The following is a 16,452-nucleotide window of genomic DNA, read 5'->3' as shown; positions in this document are numbered from 1 at the left end:
AAAAAAAAAAAAAAAAAAAGCAAGCTGGGTGCCAGTGGCTCACACCTGTAATCCTAGCTAGTTAGGAAGCTAAAATCTGAGGATTCCAGGTCAAAGCCACCCAGGGCAGGAAACTGTGCAACTCTTCTTTTTTGGGTGGGGGGGGGGGGGGTCAGTCATGGGCTTGAACTCTGGGCCTAGGTACTGACCCTCAGCTCTTCAGCTCAAGGTGAGATCTCTACCACTTGCACCACAGCACCACTTCTGGTTTTCTAGTGGTTTATTAGAGATAAGAGTCTCAAGCAATTTCCTGCCCAGGCTGGTTTTGAACCGAGATCCTCAGATCTCAGCCTCCTGAGTAGCTAGGATTACAGGGGTGAGCCACCGGTGCCTGGCTTGTGAGACTCTTATCTGCACTCAGGTCAAAAGTTCAAGCCCCACAATCAACCAAAAAGAAAAAGAAAAAAAGAAAATAGTTAGGGCTGGTAAGGTGGCTCAATGGTAGAGTGCTTGCCCTGGGTTCGATTCCTCAGCACCACATAAGCAGTAAAAGCCGGAAGTGGCGCTGTGGCTCAAGTGGTAGAGCACTAGCCTTGAGCTGAAGAGCTGAGGGACAGCGCCCAGGCCCAGAGTTCAGGCCCCATGACCCGACCAAAAAAAAAAAAAAGACAGCTTTAATGCACACCAACAAAGCCCATGAGGACTAACACTACACCAGAGAAGGGTGATGAGGGTGAATTGGCGTGCATCCTGCCAATTCTGTGGATCCCAGATCCAGGAAGATGCAGGGTTCCTCGAAACCCTTTCCAATCTGGATTTCAATCATGATTTCTCTGCTAGGGGCTAGGAATGTGGCTTAGTGGTAGACTGCTTGCCTAGCATGCATGAAGTCCTCAGTTCAGTTCCTTAGTAGGTAACACATTAACAGAAAAAGCCAGAAGTGGCACTGTAGCTCAAGTGGTAGAGTGCTAGCCTTGAGCAAAAGAAGCTCAAGGACATTGCCCAGGCCCTGAGTTCAAGCCCCAGGACTGGCCAAAAAAAAATTCCCCTGCTTGCAGATGACAAGTTCTTAAGTCATGGTAGCCAGCAGTCAATAAAAAGCAATGACTAGCCAGGCATGGGTGGCTCCTGCTACTCAGAAAGCTGAGACCTTAATATTTCAGAAAACCGGAAGTGGCACTGTGGCTCAAGTAGTAGGGAGCTCGCCTTGAGCTGAAGGGCAGTGCCCAGGCCCAGAATTCAAGCCATATGAAAAAACAAAACAAAAACAAAAACAAAAAAAAACCAATGACTAACTGCACTGTTCTCACAGCTCAACACAAATGGCCAAGGACACATAGAAGACTTGCAACTTCTCCCAAGGACATGGGAAAGCCACATTTGCTCAGGCCACAGCTTCCTTACTCTTCCCTCAGGGTGCCAAACAAATACTTCAGAGGTCACTACTGGGACTTTGTCTTACACAGAGCAGCACCCTTCCCCACAACCAGAAGAGGGGCCTGCAGCTGGCTCAAGAGATCCCTCCAGTACCTTCTTCCATCATCAACCAGGGAAATGTACCTGTTATGTGTCTGGAGCCAAGCTAGGGCCCAGGAAATAAAGTCAGGGGCTGGCAAGGGTGTGAAAAGGGGAGTTGGTGAGTGGAAATACGACTGTAAGAATGCTAATAACTTTTTAATTTACAAAGCAGGAAACAGCCCAGCCAGGCCACCCTTATCCTCAGAATGAGTGGTCAGAGATAAAGGCTGAGCTAAATTAAGTTCTATACCAAACCAAACCTATACCAAGGGTGCTCATACTGTCAGCAGCCTTTCACCAAAGCAGAGGGCCAAGACGTGGGTCAAGTTTGAGTGGGTTTTGTGTTTCATTTTTGTTTTTTGGGGGATGGGGAGTCATGGGGCTTGAACTCAGGGCCTGGGGGCTATCCCTGAGCTTTTTTGCTCAAGGCTTGTGGCTTTACCACTTTGATCCACAGCTCCACTTTTGGTTTTCTGGTGGTTAATTGGAGCTAAGAGTTTCACGGACTTTCCTGTCTGGTCTGGCTTTAAACCAAGATCCTCAGATCTACCCTCCTGAAAAACTAACATTACAGGCATGAGCCACCAGTGCCCAGCTTGGTCAGGATTTTTTGAAATGCTGTTGCATACTGACTTCTGTGGGAAGAACAGCCCAGAAGAAATCCCCACCAACAGTACCTGGCCTGGTCTGGTCCCTCTCACCAGGTCCCTGGTACATGCTTCCCCTTCTGCTTCCACTGTAGATCTCCTCCAGGGTGCAGTTGTGGCTGTCATGGCACATTGATGGAGCCAGAGTATCAGGAGGCACAGTCCCAAAAGGTACTTGAGTAGCCCTTGCCCAGAGCAGGGGTCCAGCGAAAGCTTGGGGTCTAGCCCCAGCTGCTGAACATGCAGACATACTGAGCATGTGCGGGCCTACACAGTTTGGGAGAAAGTGAGAGAACTCTACTCCAGTCCACTCTTATCCTACACACGGCCATGACTATCTCTAGGAAGAGATATGTAAAAATCTACCGGGACTGGGTAAGTGACTCAGTGGTAGAGTGCTTGCCTTGCATGCATGAGGCCCTGAGTTCAATTCCCTAGCACCACATAAGCAGAAAAAGCTAGAAGTGATGCTGTGGCTCAAAGTGGTAGAGCTCTAGCCTTGAGCTGAAGAGCTGAGGGACAGTGCCCAGGGACAGTGTCCAGGCCCCACAACCGGCAAAAAAAAAAAAAAAAAAAAGACCTACCTCTGGCCAGGAGCCAGTGGTACATGCTTGTAATCCTAGCTACTCAGGACGTTCAAAGACAGCTCAGGCAGCAAAGTCCGTAAGACTCATCTCCAATAAACCACTAGAAAACTGGAAGTGGCACTGTAGCTAAAGTAGCAGAGCGCTTACCTTAAGCTGAAGAGCACAGGGACAGCGCCCAAGCCCAGAGTTCAAGCCCCATGACCGACAAAAAAGTAAGAAACTACCTCTGGTTGGGTGCTTGTGGTTCACACCTATAACCCTAGCTACTCAGGAGGCTCAGATCAGAGGATCGACTATCAAAGCCAGCCCAGGCAGAAAAGTCCATGAGATAATTGCAAAGAGAGGAAAGAAGGGGGGGCTGGGAAGGCGGCTCAGTGGTAAAGCGCTTGCCTTGCATGCATGAGGCCCTGGGTTGATTCCTCAGCACCACATATGCAGGGAAAAAAAGCCGGAAGTGGCGCTGTGGCTCAAGTGGTAGGGCGCTAGCCTTGAGGTGAAGAGCTGAGGGAAAGTGCCCAGGCCCAGAGTTCAGGCCCACGACTGGACCCAAAAACAAACAGGAGAGGAAAGAAGGGGAGGGAAGGAGAGGGGAGGGGAGGAAGGGAAAGGGGAGGAAAGGAGAGGAAGGAGGATGTTTTTCCATTTGGCAGGACTAGATCAGGCAAAACTGGAAATGACATCTCAGCCTAGAGGTGGTACTGCCAGCCTGAGAACTGGTGTGGGATAAAGCTTTACTAGAATTTGTCCAAACCCCAGCAGAAGCAATCCGTGTGCCTTCAATAATAAAGGGTGACAAGTTTCTCCAGGTCACAGGCACCACGTGGCTGAAGGAAAGGCAGGGAAACAGGCAGCAAACCCAACCTCCCATACCCCCTGCAGGTAACCATCCTCCTTCCCCAGCCCTTCCCCCAAGCCTTATGGATCAAGGTTGTGGCTTGGGCAAAGGATCTCCATTAGCATGGTGAACCCGAAGACAGGAGTGGGAAGGAGCAAAATATGGCACGCCAAAAAAATACACGGTTCCTTTCACCAGGGAACAAAGGCCGTCCTTCCTGCCAACTTTCAGACAATGATTTGGAAACACTTTCATAGCTGAGAAAGGACTAGAATACCTAAAGGGAGACAGGAAAAGGAGGGGCTGGCAGAGGAGCCTCCCTCCAGCCCAATTCTTAGTACTGTTTAGTAGACATTAACCTTCACTATATGCTCATTCTCTGCCAGGCAGGCCACTGAATGCTTACCCAAGCCTAAGGCTATTTATTACAAGAAAATGTCTATGAAGATGGAGGGTTAGAGAGCTTCAAATATGGGAAAAGCTGGCATCTGCCCCAATCAGATTGCACAGATGTCAAAACCAAGAGGTACAGCTAAGCACCAGTGGCTCATACCTATAATCCTAGACAGCAAAGGTTAGACCTGAGGGTCTCAGTTTGAAGCCAGCCCCTAGAAGAGTCTGAGACTCATCTCCAATCAACCCCCATAATTGTGGAAATAGAGCTGTTGCTCTACCAGCTAAGGCACAGCGACCAGGACCAGAGTTCATCCTCAGTATCGAAACAAAATGCACAGCTAGGTACCTGTGGCTCAAGCCAGTAATCTTAGCTACTTAGGAAGCTGAGATCTGACGATCAAGGCTTTTTGAAACCTGCGCTGAGCAGGAAAGTCTGTGAGATTTCTCCAATTAAAGCCAAAAGTGGAGCTATGGCTCAAGTGGTAGAGCACCAGCCTTGAGTGAAAAAGCTCAGGAACAGTGTTCACAACCCTGAGTTCAAGGCCCTGAACTGGGAAAATAACAACCTAAGGCACAGAAGGCTATGGACTTGCTCGGACAGGCTCTCAAACAGCAGGTATATGCCTGCTTAACACATATCCTACAGCTACAAATAACCACCACTTGAGTGTTTACACATCTTGGGGCTGGAGGTGAAGCTCAGGAGCTCAGTGTAGTACCCCTTGCCACTTCTAGGCAAGGCTTAAAGTTTGACTGCCCCAAGACTGCAAAAATAAAAAAGACTAAAGCCACCTGTAATTGTAGCTGCTCAGGATGGCAGTTCAAAGCCAGCCCAAGCAGGAAAGTTCATGAGACTCTTACTTCCAATTAATCACAGAAGTCAGAAGAGTGCTAACCTTCAGCCAAAGGAGCCTAGGGACACCACCTAGGCCCAAAATTCAAGGCTCAGGATCGGCAAAAGAGAGACAAAGACTATTTCAATTCTGGAAAAATCAAATCTACACCTAAGGATTCCAAGGGAGGACCCCAGCAGGAGCAATCCCAAACACCAATGGCCACCAATCTGCTTAACCATCCAACATACCTATCCTCACTCCCATTAATTCGTACATCCCCCAGCCTGAGGACGGGGAGAAGCAGAGAAGCAAGCTGCTCTCAGAGAAGGGGAGGCTGGGGAAGGGAGGCCCAGCGGGAGGCCAGGGCACAGGAAGGACAGACGGCTCACCACAGGTGGACCTCCTGAGGAACGTCTGCCTTCTCGGCCCCCACTTTCTACCCGGTTCAGAAGGGAAGGGCTTTTCCTTTTTTTTCCAAGACTGGCACTCTACCACTTGAGCCACAACTCCACTTCTGGCTTCTTGGTGATTAACTGGAGGTAAGAGTCTCACGGACTTCCCTGGTGGGGCTGGCTTCGAACCACGGTCCTTGTATCTCGGCCTCCGGAGTGGACAGGATTACCGGGGTGAGGCGCGGGCGCAGGTGGGCGCCGCCTCACCCCGGAAGGGGCGGAGTGGAAGGTGCGCCCCAGGGCGGGGCGGCCAGGCGCGGACCCCGGGCCCTACCCCGACTGCCCGGGCACCCCGGGGAGCCGCCGGCCCGGGCGCACGAGGTGGCCCATCCGCTCCCACCCCAGCCCTCGGGGGGGGGGGACCCTACACCCAGCTCCCCAGTCAGGAAGGACTAGAGCCACCTCCGCTGCCCCGGCCATGCCACCCCGGGCCCCTCCAGGGGAGCCAGGTACGGACACCCCTCCGCCCGCCGCCTCCGGCCCCGCCCCTCCCGACCCCCTCCGAGGGGGGACCCCCGAGCGGCCGAGCGACCCCTCCCGACCACCGGCCTCCGGGTGCGCCCCTCCCGCTCCTCCCCGGCCGGCCCTACCACCTCCAGCCGAGTGCCGGGACGTCCCCCCGGCGCCCCCAGCCCGCCCACCCGGCCTGGCACCGGCGGCCCCCCCGCCATCTCGGGGGTCTCTGCTTGCAGATCCCAGCCCCCCTCCTCCCCGGGGGCCCCCTCCATCCCCCCCGGGCGCCGCGGGACCGGAGCCTGCCCGGCGCGGCGCGCTCACCTGCCGCGAGGCCGGCGGGGTCGGGGTCGGGGTCGGGGCCGGCGGCCGCGCGGGGCGCCGGGCTCGCGAATCTCCGGCTCCGATCGCCGGGCTACGTTTACTTGGGCCACTTAACCCCCGCGCTGCCGGGCGGGCGGGAGCGGCCACCCCGTGGCCCGCGCGGGAGCGAGCGGGAGCCGTCGGTCGGGGGCGCTGCGGGCGTCCACGCGGGCTGCGGCCGCGGGGCTGGGGCCCGGGCGGGGAGGGGCGGCGGCCGCGGGGAGGAAGCGACGCGTGCGGCCCGGGCGGCGGAGTGGGTCCGGAGGGGGCGGCGCCGACTCCCCTTGTACCCGGGGCCCGGCCCTCGCCCCGCCCCCGCTCGGGGGCGCCCCCGCCGCAGCCACTCACAGCCCGGCCGGTGCCGGGGGGAGCGGACGAGGGAAATTTGAAATCCCTCCCGGAGCCTCCCCTCGCCCCTCCTCCGAGGGGCGGGCTCGGCCCCCCTCCCCCGCGCCTGCGAAATGGCCCTGGGGAATAATGTGTCTCCCCCCCCCCCCCAGCACCCCCTCTCCACCCTTACACCACCCCGGTCCGCCTTGTCCCTTAGCCCCCCCACCCCAACACACACTTGCAAGTGTGCGTACTGGGCGCCCAGAGAAGGCAGAGTCCTCAGCAGAGTCACACAGCAGCCCAACTTTATGCTGTACCCCACCCCCCCACCTGCAGCCGCAATGCCACCTGGACTCAGCCCTGTCTTCACGGTCACCTCTGCCGCGGACCCCTCTAATCCTTCCTGCCTTCCACACAGCTCTGCCTTTGTCAGCCATCTTAGGGGGGAGGGGAAGGCAGGGGAGCGGCGGGAAGAGGCAGTTTGGTCCCTGCCTGCCTCTGGGTTCGACCAAGCAGGCCTGGAGCCAGCTGCAAGGAGAAGCCTCTTGGTTACCAGGTCTCAGCTGCCTCTGCCTTTCAATGGCCATTGAACCTGGATCATCATCGTACCTGATGTTTGTATTTACGTTGTCTTTATTTGCCTGCCTGATTTCTGTCTCCACACATAAGGCTGTGGAATCAACGTGAAGGCTCAACAACTGTGCTGAATGAATGAATGAATGAATGACATGGCTGTTGACAAAGCCCCCCACACATCTCTTGAGGCATCTCCCATCCTCTCCCTTTTGACTTCATGTCAAACTTGTCTCCCCTCTGATGTTCTTCAAATGCACCCAACATTTCCTTGTGATGAGGCCTTGGGCTTGTTTGCTCCAGGTGGACCTTCTTCACCCAGATCTCTATGACTAGCTCATCATCACTCTCTTAGCTCTCCCAAAGGACCAACAACCTTGAGAGGCTCTCTGATTCTCATCTGCTCCTGTTCTATTTCATTCTGTTCCAATTGCACTTAAATCTACGTGAAATTGCTTTTGCATTAGTGTTTTCTTGTTACAGACCCCCTAACACACACACACACACACACACACACACACACACATACACACACGGAGTTAGATTCACTGCAGGAGAGCAGAAACAACCTGTTAAATTATATTGGTCCCTACAGAGCAACCTAGAACCAAAAAGAACTCAATACAAGTCTTTTTTTGTTTTTGTCTTGTCGGTGGTGGGGCTTGAACTCTGGGTCTGGGCACTGTCCCTGAGCTCTTCAGCTCAAGGGGAGCACTCTACCACTGAGCCACAGCGCCACTTCACCAATACACTTTTTTTGGAAGGAAGGAATGAGCACAGGTTTCCTGCCTCTGAGGCACCTAAACACAGCTTTCTCCCGGCATCTCTTGCTGGTTAGTGAGTAATGAGCAAACAGCAGCCAGTACTTTAGGAGCTGTAAAGTTTCTAGGTTTCCTGGACCTTGTTCTGACTAAGAACCCAGGGAGAGGCTAAGGAGATATTAGGAAGACAAAGGCAGCTCCCTGCCCTGCCTCCAGGAGGGCCCCATGGGGTGGAACAGCAGGAACTTGTTGGTGCAATGGACAAACATCCCAAAATGCATCCCAGGAGATAGTTGCAGAAGAAGAGGTCACTGGAGAGGACCTGTGGCTTAGCTCCACCACCTGTCTTCGTGAGAGAGAAAATGTACTGGAGCTGGTGGTTCTGGGAGAGGGACTGGTGGAGCTCTGTTTCAGTCCTGATCGCAGCCAGGAGCTCCCCCCTCTCAGAGGGTATCTATGCCATGGAAGAGAACTCCTGGGGGATACATGTGCCACCGCATGACACTGGGGACTGCAGACAATTCAGTGTAGGAAAAAAAAATAGACGGTGTGAATGAACTAGCTGCCTCCTCCCATGAACTAGTGGACTCCTCCATGATCTTGGGAAGGATCCGGAACCTCAGCGAGATATGTGAGAGTAAAATGGTCTGTTTCCGTTGCCTCTAGAGGGGACAGGAGATTACAGTTTGCAAAGTTCATATTTGCCATCTCATTTGAGCCTCACCACCACCCCAAAAGGAGTCAAGGCAAGAAAAATTGGGGTCCCATGTCAGAGGAGAAGACAAAGATTTAAGTGTAAACAAAGTTTGAACACCTGCTTGCAGGGTCTCTTAGCAGTGTTTCCTTATCAGAGTTTATTTTAAATTCTGCTAGATTATAATCCTTATAATGGTGGTGCTAATCAATGCTAATTAAGGAGATAAGAATTCTAGCTAGGGGTGAGTGTGTAACTTAGTGGTAGACCTAGGAGTTTCATCCCTAATACACATACACACACACACACACACACACACACACACACATTCAATATGTGATTAAAGATTGTTTTTTCAACACACACAAGAATGTCCTTGTTCTTAAGAAATAAACATGAACTGTCTAGGGGTAAAAAGGGCAGTGGGGTGGTGCCAGGGGGGTGGGGGAGGGAAAGTGGGAGAAAAATGAGGGAGGAGGTAACAAGTTCTATAAGAAATGTACTCAGTACCTGACTGTATGATAACCTGAATGTAACTGTAACCCCTCTGCACATCATTTTAACAATCTTTTTTTTTTCAGTCGTGGGGCTTGAACTCTAGGCTTGGGCGCTGTCCCTATGCTCTTCAGCTCAAGGCAAGTGCTCTACCGCTTGAGCCACAGCACCACTTCCTTAACAATATATTTTTTTAAAAAGGGGCAGTGTCATCAATTTATCCTCAAACAGTTCAGAAAATTAAGATGCATGTATATGTGCAGGGAGGTTATAAAGCAAATTGGGGCTAAAAGATAAACAGAGAATCTGGTTTAAAAATATCCATAATGGTCAGGCATGTCCATGGCTCCTGCCTGTAATCCTAGCTACTTAGGAGACTGAGATCTGAGGATCACCATTCAAAGCCATCCAGGCAGGCAAACCTGTGAGACTTTTATTCTCCACTATCCTACCAAAAAAGACCAATGTGGAGCTGTGTCTCAAGTGGTAGAGTGCTAGCCTGGGACGCACCCACACCCTGAGTTTAAGCCCCAGGACTGGCATTCCCAAAATAAAAAAAATTCACAAGGAAACTGGAGATGTGGCTCAAATCACTGAGCATCAGCTTTGAGTGAAAAAAAGCCAGGCAAGATCATAAGGCTCTGAGTTCAAGTACTGACACTGACACACACAAATCACAAGTTCCTTATGCCTAAAATTCTTCTGTATATTAGAGATTATATCAAGTAATGATATGTCATAAAAGAAAAGCCAGGGGGCTGGGATGTAGCTCAGTGGCAAAGCACTTGCCTAGCAAGTGCAACGTCCTGGGTTCAAGCCCCAGTACCAAAAAAGAAAAAAAAAAAGAAAGAAATGTGGTGATTCCCATCACCTGGAGAATTTGGGGCTGGGAAGGTGGCTCAGTGGTAGAGCACTTGCCTGGCATGCTCGAGGCCCTGGGTTCGATTCCTCAGCACCACATAAGAAAAAAGCCGGAAGTGGCGCTGTGTGGCTCAAGTGGTAGAGCGCTAGCCTTGAGCTAAAGAGCTGAGGGACAGCGCCCAGGCCCAGAGTTCAGACCCCACGACCAGACCCCCCCCCCAAAAAAAAAAAAGAAAAGCCAGGCACTGGTTGCTCACATCTGTAATCCTAGCTACTCAAGAGGCTGAGATCTGAGGATCGCCATTCGGAGCCAGTCCAGGCAGGAAAGTCCATGAGACTCTTATCTTCAATAAACCACCAGAAAATCCGAAGTGGCGCTTCGGCTCAAGTGGTAGAGCACCAGCCTTGAGCTGAAGAGCTGAGGGACAATGCCTAGGCCCAGAGTTCAAGCCCCACAACTGACAAAAAGAAAAAAGAAAAGAAAAGCATGCTTATATACATCCTAGACTTCATGTTAAAAACTCAATATAGGGGCTTGGGATGTTACTTAGTGGTGAGAACTTGCCTAGCGTACATGGGTTCAACCCTAGCCCTGGGTTCAATTCCTCAGTACCATAAACAGAAAAAGCCAGAAGTGACTCTGTGGCTCAAGTGGTAGAGTAAGCAAAAGAAGCTGAGGGAAAGTGCCCAATCCCTGAATTCAAGCCCCAGCACTGGCAAAAAGAAAGAAAGAAAATATAAAACCCCAATACACTGATGGGTTTACTTCTCTATTGAGATCAACATCATATGTGGGTTCAGTACCAGGTTTTCCACTTTTAAAACAGCTACAGGGTTTTTTCTTTTTTGTTTTATTGTTTTCTTTTGTACCAGTACTGGGCTTTAATTAACTCAAGCCTCAGGCTCTCCCTTAGCTTTCTCCAGATCCTCAGATCTCTGCTTCCCAAGAGCAGAGCACAGGCATGTCATGCTCCAGGCCAGGTTTTTCGTAATATCTGAAAAATACTTAGCACCTCTCTGACACATAATATATGATTAATATAGGAGATATTTTCATGAGCATGCTGCATTTTCTGTAGGTCTCAACTTCCTCATCTTTACAATGGAGATAATAGAGGTCGGAGGCATGGTTCAGTTGATAGAGCACTAGACAAGGAACAAAAGCTTCAGGTCCTGAATCGGAGTTCCAGTCTTGGACCACAAAAAATTGTTTTAGTAGAGATAATCATTTTACCTACTTCAAAGGACTGTTGAGCACATCAACAGTTGTTGAGGTGTTAGACATTCAAAGTCATTGGAAAACACCATACAACTGCTTGGGAAATAAAAACTATATCATCCATTGGATAAATGCTGCACTGCTTTGTGTGTGGTGGGGATGGGGGTGGAGGGAGTCAGCTCTTAGCAAGTAGAGTTAAGGTGCCTCCTCACCTTGGGGGTAACCCTGCCCATCCCTTGGGTCCTATTACTAAGGCAAGTCTACTGGGTCTGCAGCCAGTCTCAAACAGGATCAGCTCCATTTCACACTTGTGGCACTGCAGAGAGACTTAGCTGGGGAAGGTAATTTGCTTGAGACCCACAGTTGGTTTGGTGGCAGAAGTAGACAAGACTGCCCCCTCTCCATCTCACACCCCACACACACTATGTTAAGGAACTTGCCCCTTGGAATCTCCTCACTCTAATTGGAATGATAATAACAAGAGTTCAGCCAACTTCCCAGTGCTTGTATGTGAAAGGATCCCATTGTAAAGTACTCAAGGCCTAATTGCAATGTCATTAGAGGCCATGTTCATTTGCAAACTGGATTCTCACCTTTCCATTTCAAACCGGAACACTCAGACCACGTTTTTTCTCCTTTTTTTTAAGTGAGCCAATGAACAATTTTCTATAGAATTACTTCACTAGACAAATACCTGAGTCGGCCAGGGTATCACCCTCCTTGTGATCTGGTTTTCTGCTGTCTTGTGGTGGTGCTGAGAATGGACCCCTGGGCCTCACACACCCTAGGTAATACTCTCCTGCTGAGCTACATCTCCCCCAACCCCCCAATGGCTTTAATTCACTTTAATTCATCCACACTTGGAGTTTACCGAGTTAGGCTTGCAGTCATTTGTTCATTATCATCTCTCCCCCTCACCTGGACCTGGCTTCCCTTATTTTTAGAAGCCTGGAGCTTTGTTTCAGTTACTGTCTGCCCTGTGAGCTGTCTAAAGGATCTTGTGAAAGTCTGTGTCTTCCCCTCGCTGGGTATTCACTTCCTCTGCTGTTACATGAGGCAACTGATGTCCTATGGAATGGCTCCCCCAAACCTCAATAATATTCCTTGACCCTTTGCCCTGTTACCTGGATTTCAGTTCTATGTCTAGACTGCCTGCTCTCGGTAACTAATTTTATTACTGTGGTGCTGTGGATCATAACCTGGACCTTGCACACAAGAGGAGTAGAGAGGTAAGTGCTGTACCTCTAATCAAGTTCTCCTACCGTGTTTCCTCCTGTCCATGCCTGCCCTTGTTTCTAGCAGACCCTTTCCCTCCAAGCTTCCGGAAGTCCAAAGTCACAGCATGTAAGCTACCTTGCCTGCAGGCTGTACTTGGGAAAGTCATTGCCAAGTTATACAGAGATATGGGGTAGCTTAAGAAGGTAGGGGAGACATGTCCAAGGCCTAAATGCATTTAATGAAAGAAGAGATCTGCTTAGTTTCTACTCATGTGTGGTGTCTGTCTCTCCCACTCCAGTTGTCTTTTTCTCCAGAAAACCTGCTAACTAGGCCCTCTTCCCAGCATTTATCTCCTTTGCAATGTCCTTAATTCACTTCCCTGGGTTGGTTTGTTTTGCCAGTCAGAGGACTTGAATTTGAGGCCTGAGAACTGTCTCTGAGCTTTTAAGCTCAAGGTGAGTACTATTTGAGCTACAGTTCCACTTCCAGCTTTTTTTGCAGTGGCTAATTGAAGAGGCTCACAGGTTTTCCTGCATGGACTGGCATTGAACTGAGATTCTCTGATTTCAGCCTCTTGAGTACCTAGGATTACAGACAGGAGCCACCAGTGTCTGGTCGCAGTCTTTAACTGACTTTTCAAACAAGATTGTGTCATCCTGATTAGACTCTGTACAACAGAGTCCCTGTTATCTGTCCCCAGCACCTAGCACAGAGCCTGTCATAGTCCCCAGGGAGTGTTCAATAAGAATCTACTGGGGCTGGGAAGGTGGCTCAGTGGTAGAGTGCTTGTCTTGCATGCATGAGGCCCTAGGTTTGATTCCTCAGCACCACATAAGCAGAAAAAGTCGGAAGTGGCGCTAAGGCTCCAGTGGTAGGGCACTAACCTTGAGTTGAAGAGCTGAGGGGCAGGCAGCACAAGGCCCAGAGTTTCAAGCCCCATGACAAGAAAGGAAGGAAGGAAGGAAGGAAGGAAGGAAGGAAGGAAGGAAGGAAGGAAGGAAGGAAGGAAGAAAGAAAGTCTACTGGATGGAACCAGGCACTCGTGGCTACTCAGGAAGCTGAGATCTGAAGGTTGTGATCTGAAGCCAGCCAGGGCAGAAAAGGCTGTGAGACTCATCTCCAAATAACCACCAAAAAGCTGGAAATGGAGCTAGGATTCAGGGGGAAAAGCTCAGAGTCAGCATCCAGGCCCTAAGTTCAAGCCACAGGACTTGGAAAAATATATACCAGCTGGACAGATGAATGGATGCCTTTTTCATCATTAAATGATGAAAAAAGTCCAGAAGAAAGTCCTGGTAACACCTTCCAGGTTGCTCCCGAGTTGCTTACAGTAGTTCTCTGCTAGTCAGTCTTTCTAGGGGGCAGGCCTGGCATTCACTTTATAATTGTCCTGAAGAGAAAAACAAAGTAAACAATAGAGATCCCAGGCCTCATCTTCTCAGGCAGAGATTCCTCCTATGAATTTGAAATGAAAAGTGAAGTTTGGAAAAGCTGAGGCATTATCACTCTCCCACACCCTACTCAAAACTGCCTTTGGGCCCTTTAAAAAGCAAATTTGCAGACAACCAGTTGTCTGTCTTTTGGCACTAAAGTCAGTGGATCTTAAGAAATTTAAGCTTTACTCCATAAATTCTACATTTAAAGTTTATCTCAACAAAGTCTCTTAAGATGTGGCAGGAGGTTTTTAAACAAGAAACTAAGTTCATCCTCATTCTAAACAAAAACAGAAAATTGGAAGTTTTGATCCTCACTGATAAGGGATTTATAACAATTTACCATGGTAGTATTCCTATCATTAACTCAATCTGTCTAAGGATAAAACTCCCTATAAGTGGAACTGACACCCAGTCCCCGGGCTTCTAGCAAGCTCAGAGTCAATTTCAAAATTGACCAGTTCTTTTGCCATTGCTCCAGATGTGGGTTGGTTTGCACCCTACTAGTTGTAGTTTCTTTTTTCTTTCTTTTTTCCTTTGCCTTGCTGTGGATGAAACTCATCAACAGATACCATGGTAGCACTCTTCCACCAAGCTTCACTCCAGCCTCATCATGCCTTTTGTCGGTTTCCTTTTTTCTTTTTTGTCAATCATGGGGCTTGAACTTGGGAATTCGGCACTGTCCCTGAGCTCTTAGGCTCAGGGCTCTTGCTGGTTAATTGAAAATAGGAGTCTCACAGACCTTCCTGTCTGGGCTGGTTTTGAACTGTGATCCTCAGATCTCAGCCTTCTGAGTAGCTAGGATTACAGGCGTGAGCCACCAGTGCCCAGCTATTTTTAGTATAATTTGGAACAATTCATCACCCTGTCTTTATTGGTGACTTTCACAACACAAGGATGTCAAGCATCTAAATCACTACATTCTTTCCTTCTTCTTCTTCTTCTTCTTCCCTCAAGGCTAGCACTCTACCATTTGAGCCACAGCTCCACTTTTGGCTTTCTAGTGGTTAACTGGAGATAAAAGTCTCATGGACTTTCCTGCCTGGGCTGACTTGGAGCCCTGATCCTCATATCTCAGCCTTCTGACTAGTTAGGATTACAGATGTGAGCTACCAGCACCCTACTGCCCTGCATTCTTACATTTTTTTGGGGGGGGGGGGTCTGGTCCTGGGGCCTGAACTCTGGGCCTCCACACTGTCCCTCAGCGCCCACAGAGCCACTTCCGGCTTTTTTTTCTTTTTGCTTATGTGGTGCTGAGGAATCGAACCCAGGGCCTCATGCATGCAAAGCAAGCGCTCTACCACTGAGCCACCTTCCCAGCCCCCATTCTTAGATTTTTTTATATGCTTTTATAATAGAATCACTGATAATGAAGACAATAGTGAGGATAATAAGGAAAACATGAAAAACGTGTGTGTGTGTGTGTGCGCGCGCGCGTGCTCGTGTGCTCGTGTGCATGTGTGCCTGTCCTGGGGCTTGAACTAAAAACCTGGATGCTGTCATTGAACGTTTGTGCTCTACCACTTGAGCCACAGCTCCATTTTTTTGGTGCTTAATTGAAGTTTTATTGTCTTTTTCTGTCTGGGCTTGCTTTGAAACATCATCCTCAGATCTCAGCCTCCTGTATAGCTAGGATTATAGGCATGAGCTATCAGTACCTGGCTGACAGTTGTATTTTGTTGTTCTAGGTTTTGGTAGGAAGAGGACCTCAGAGCTTGGCTTGTGAAAATGCTCTTTGTTAACATCTGAGATCCTGTCTCTGAAGCAAAGTGTTCCTGTATCCAGTAATACGGGTAGAAGATAGGCAAAGGAGACAAAAGGTTTGTGTTATTTCCTCCAATCAGATATGAATCTATGATGATCTCAGAATTAAAAGTTTAATTTCAGAGAAGTCCTGGAGTACTTCAGAACTTTCACCGGGAGAGCCAGGCCCCAGGACAAGAGTCACAGCAGGAAGCTCCCGCTCTGGGCTGCTGCAGCTCAACCAACTCCTTTCACTTACCCCATGGGGGAGGGGCCCCCACGGCCTCTGCTGGGGTATTTTAAAGAGAATGAAGGGAGCAGAGGGTACCTCATTAAGGCTAAAGTGGGGGTGGGATGTTCCCCTTGTAAGGAGGCCCAGCCCTGCCTGCATTTCCTGCTACAGTTAACACTTTAACTTTAATCCCTTAGTCTCAAAGTGGATTCTGAAAAAGGTTGGGAAATCTTTTTATCTACAGTATTTCCTCCAAAGAGGTTCCAAAATGCCAGAGATGCCTCAACACTTTTTCCTGCACATACCTAACTACCTCCCTACCAGGATAAAGTTTAATTTAGAAACTAGGCATAATAAGAGATTAACAAGGTTAATAGTAAAACAGAAGTCAAGCTAGGTGCTGGTGGCTCATGCCTGTAATCCTAGCTACTAAGGAGGCTGAGATCTGAGAATCGAGGTTCAAAGCCAGCCCGGGCAGGAAAGTCTGTGAGATTCTTATCTCAAATTAACCACCAGAAAACCAGAAGTGGTTCTGTGGCTCAAGTGGTAGAGTGCTCACCTTGGGTTGAAGAGCTCAGGGACAATGCCCAGGCCCAGAGTTCAAGCCCCATGACTGACCAAAAAAAAAAAAAAAAAAGCAATAAACTATTTACAAAAAGCCAGAAGTGGCATTGTGGCTCAAGTGGTAGAGTGCTAGCCTTGAGCCAAAGAAGCTCAGGGACAGCACTGGGGGCACAGAGTTCAAGGACCAGGATCATATATATATATATATATATATATATATATATATATATATATATATATATGAGACAGAGCCTGACACCAGT

The sequence above is a fragment of the Dipodomys spectabilis genome, unplaced genomic scaffold (genome assembly GCF_019054845.1).
Source record: "Dipodomys spectabilis isolate Male_0828 unplaced genomic scaffold, ASM1905484v1 ptg000175l, whole genome shotgun sequence".
In the NCBI taxonomy this organism is placed as follows: domain Eukaryota; kingdom Metazoa; phylum Chordata; class Mammalia; order Rodentia; family Heteromyidae; genus Dipodomys; species Dipodomys spectabilis.
This window is presented reverse-complemented; position numbering follows the sequence as displayed.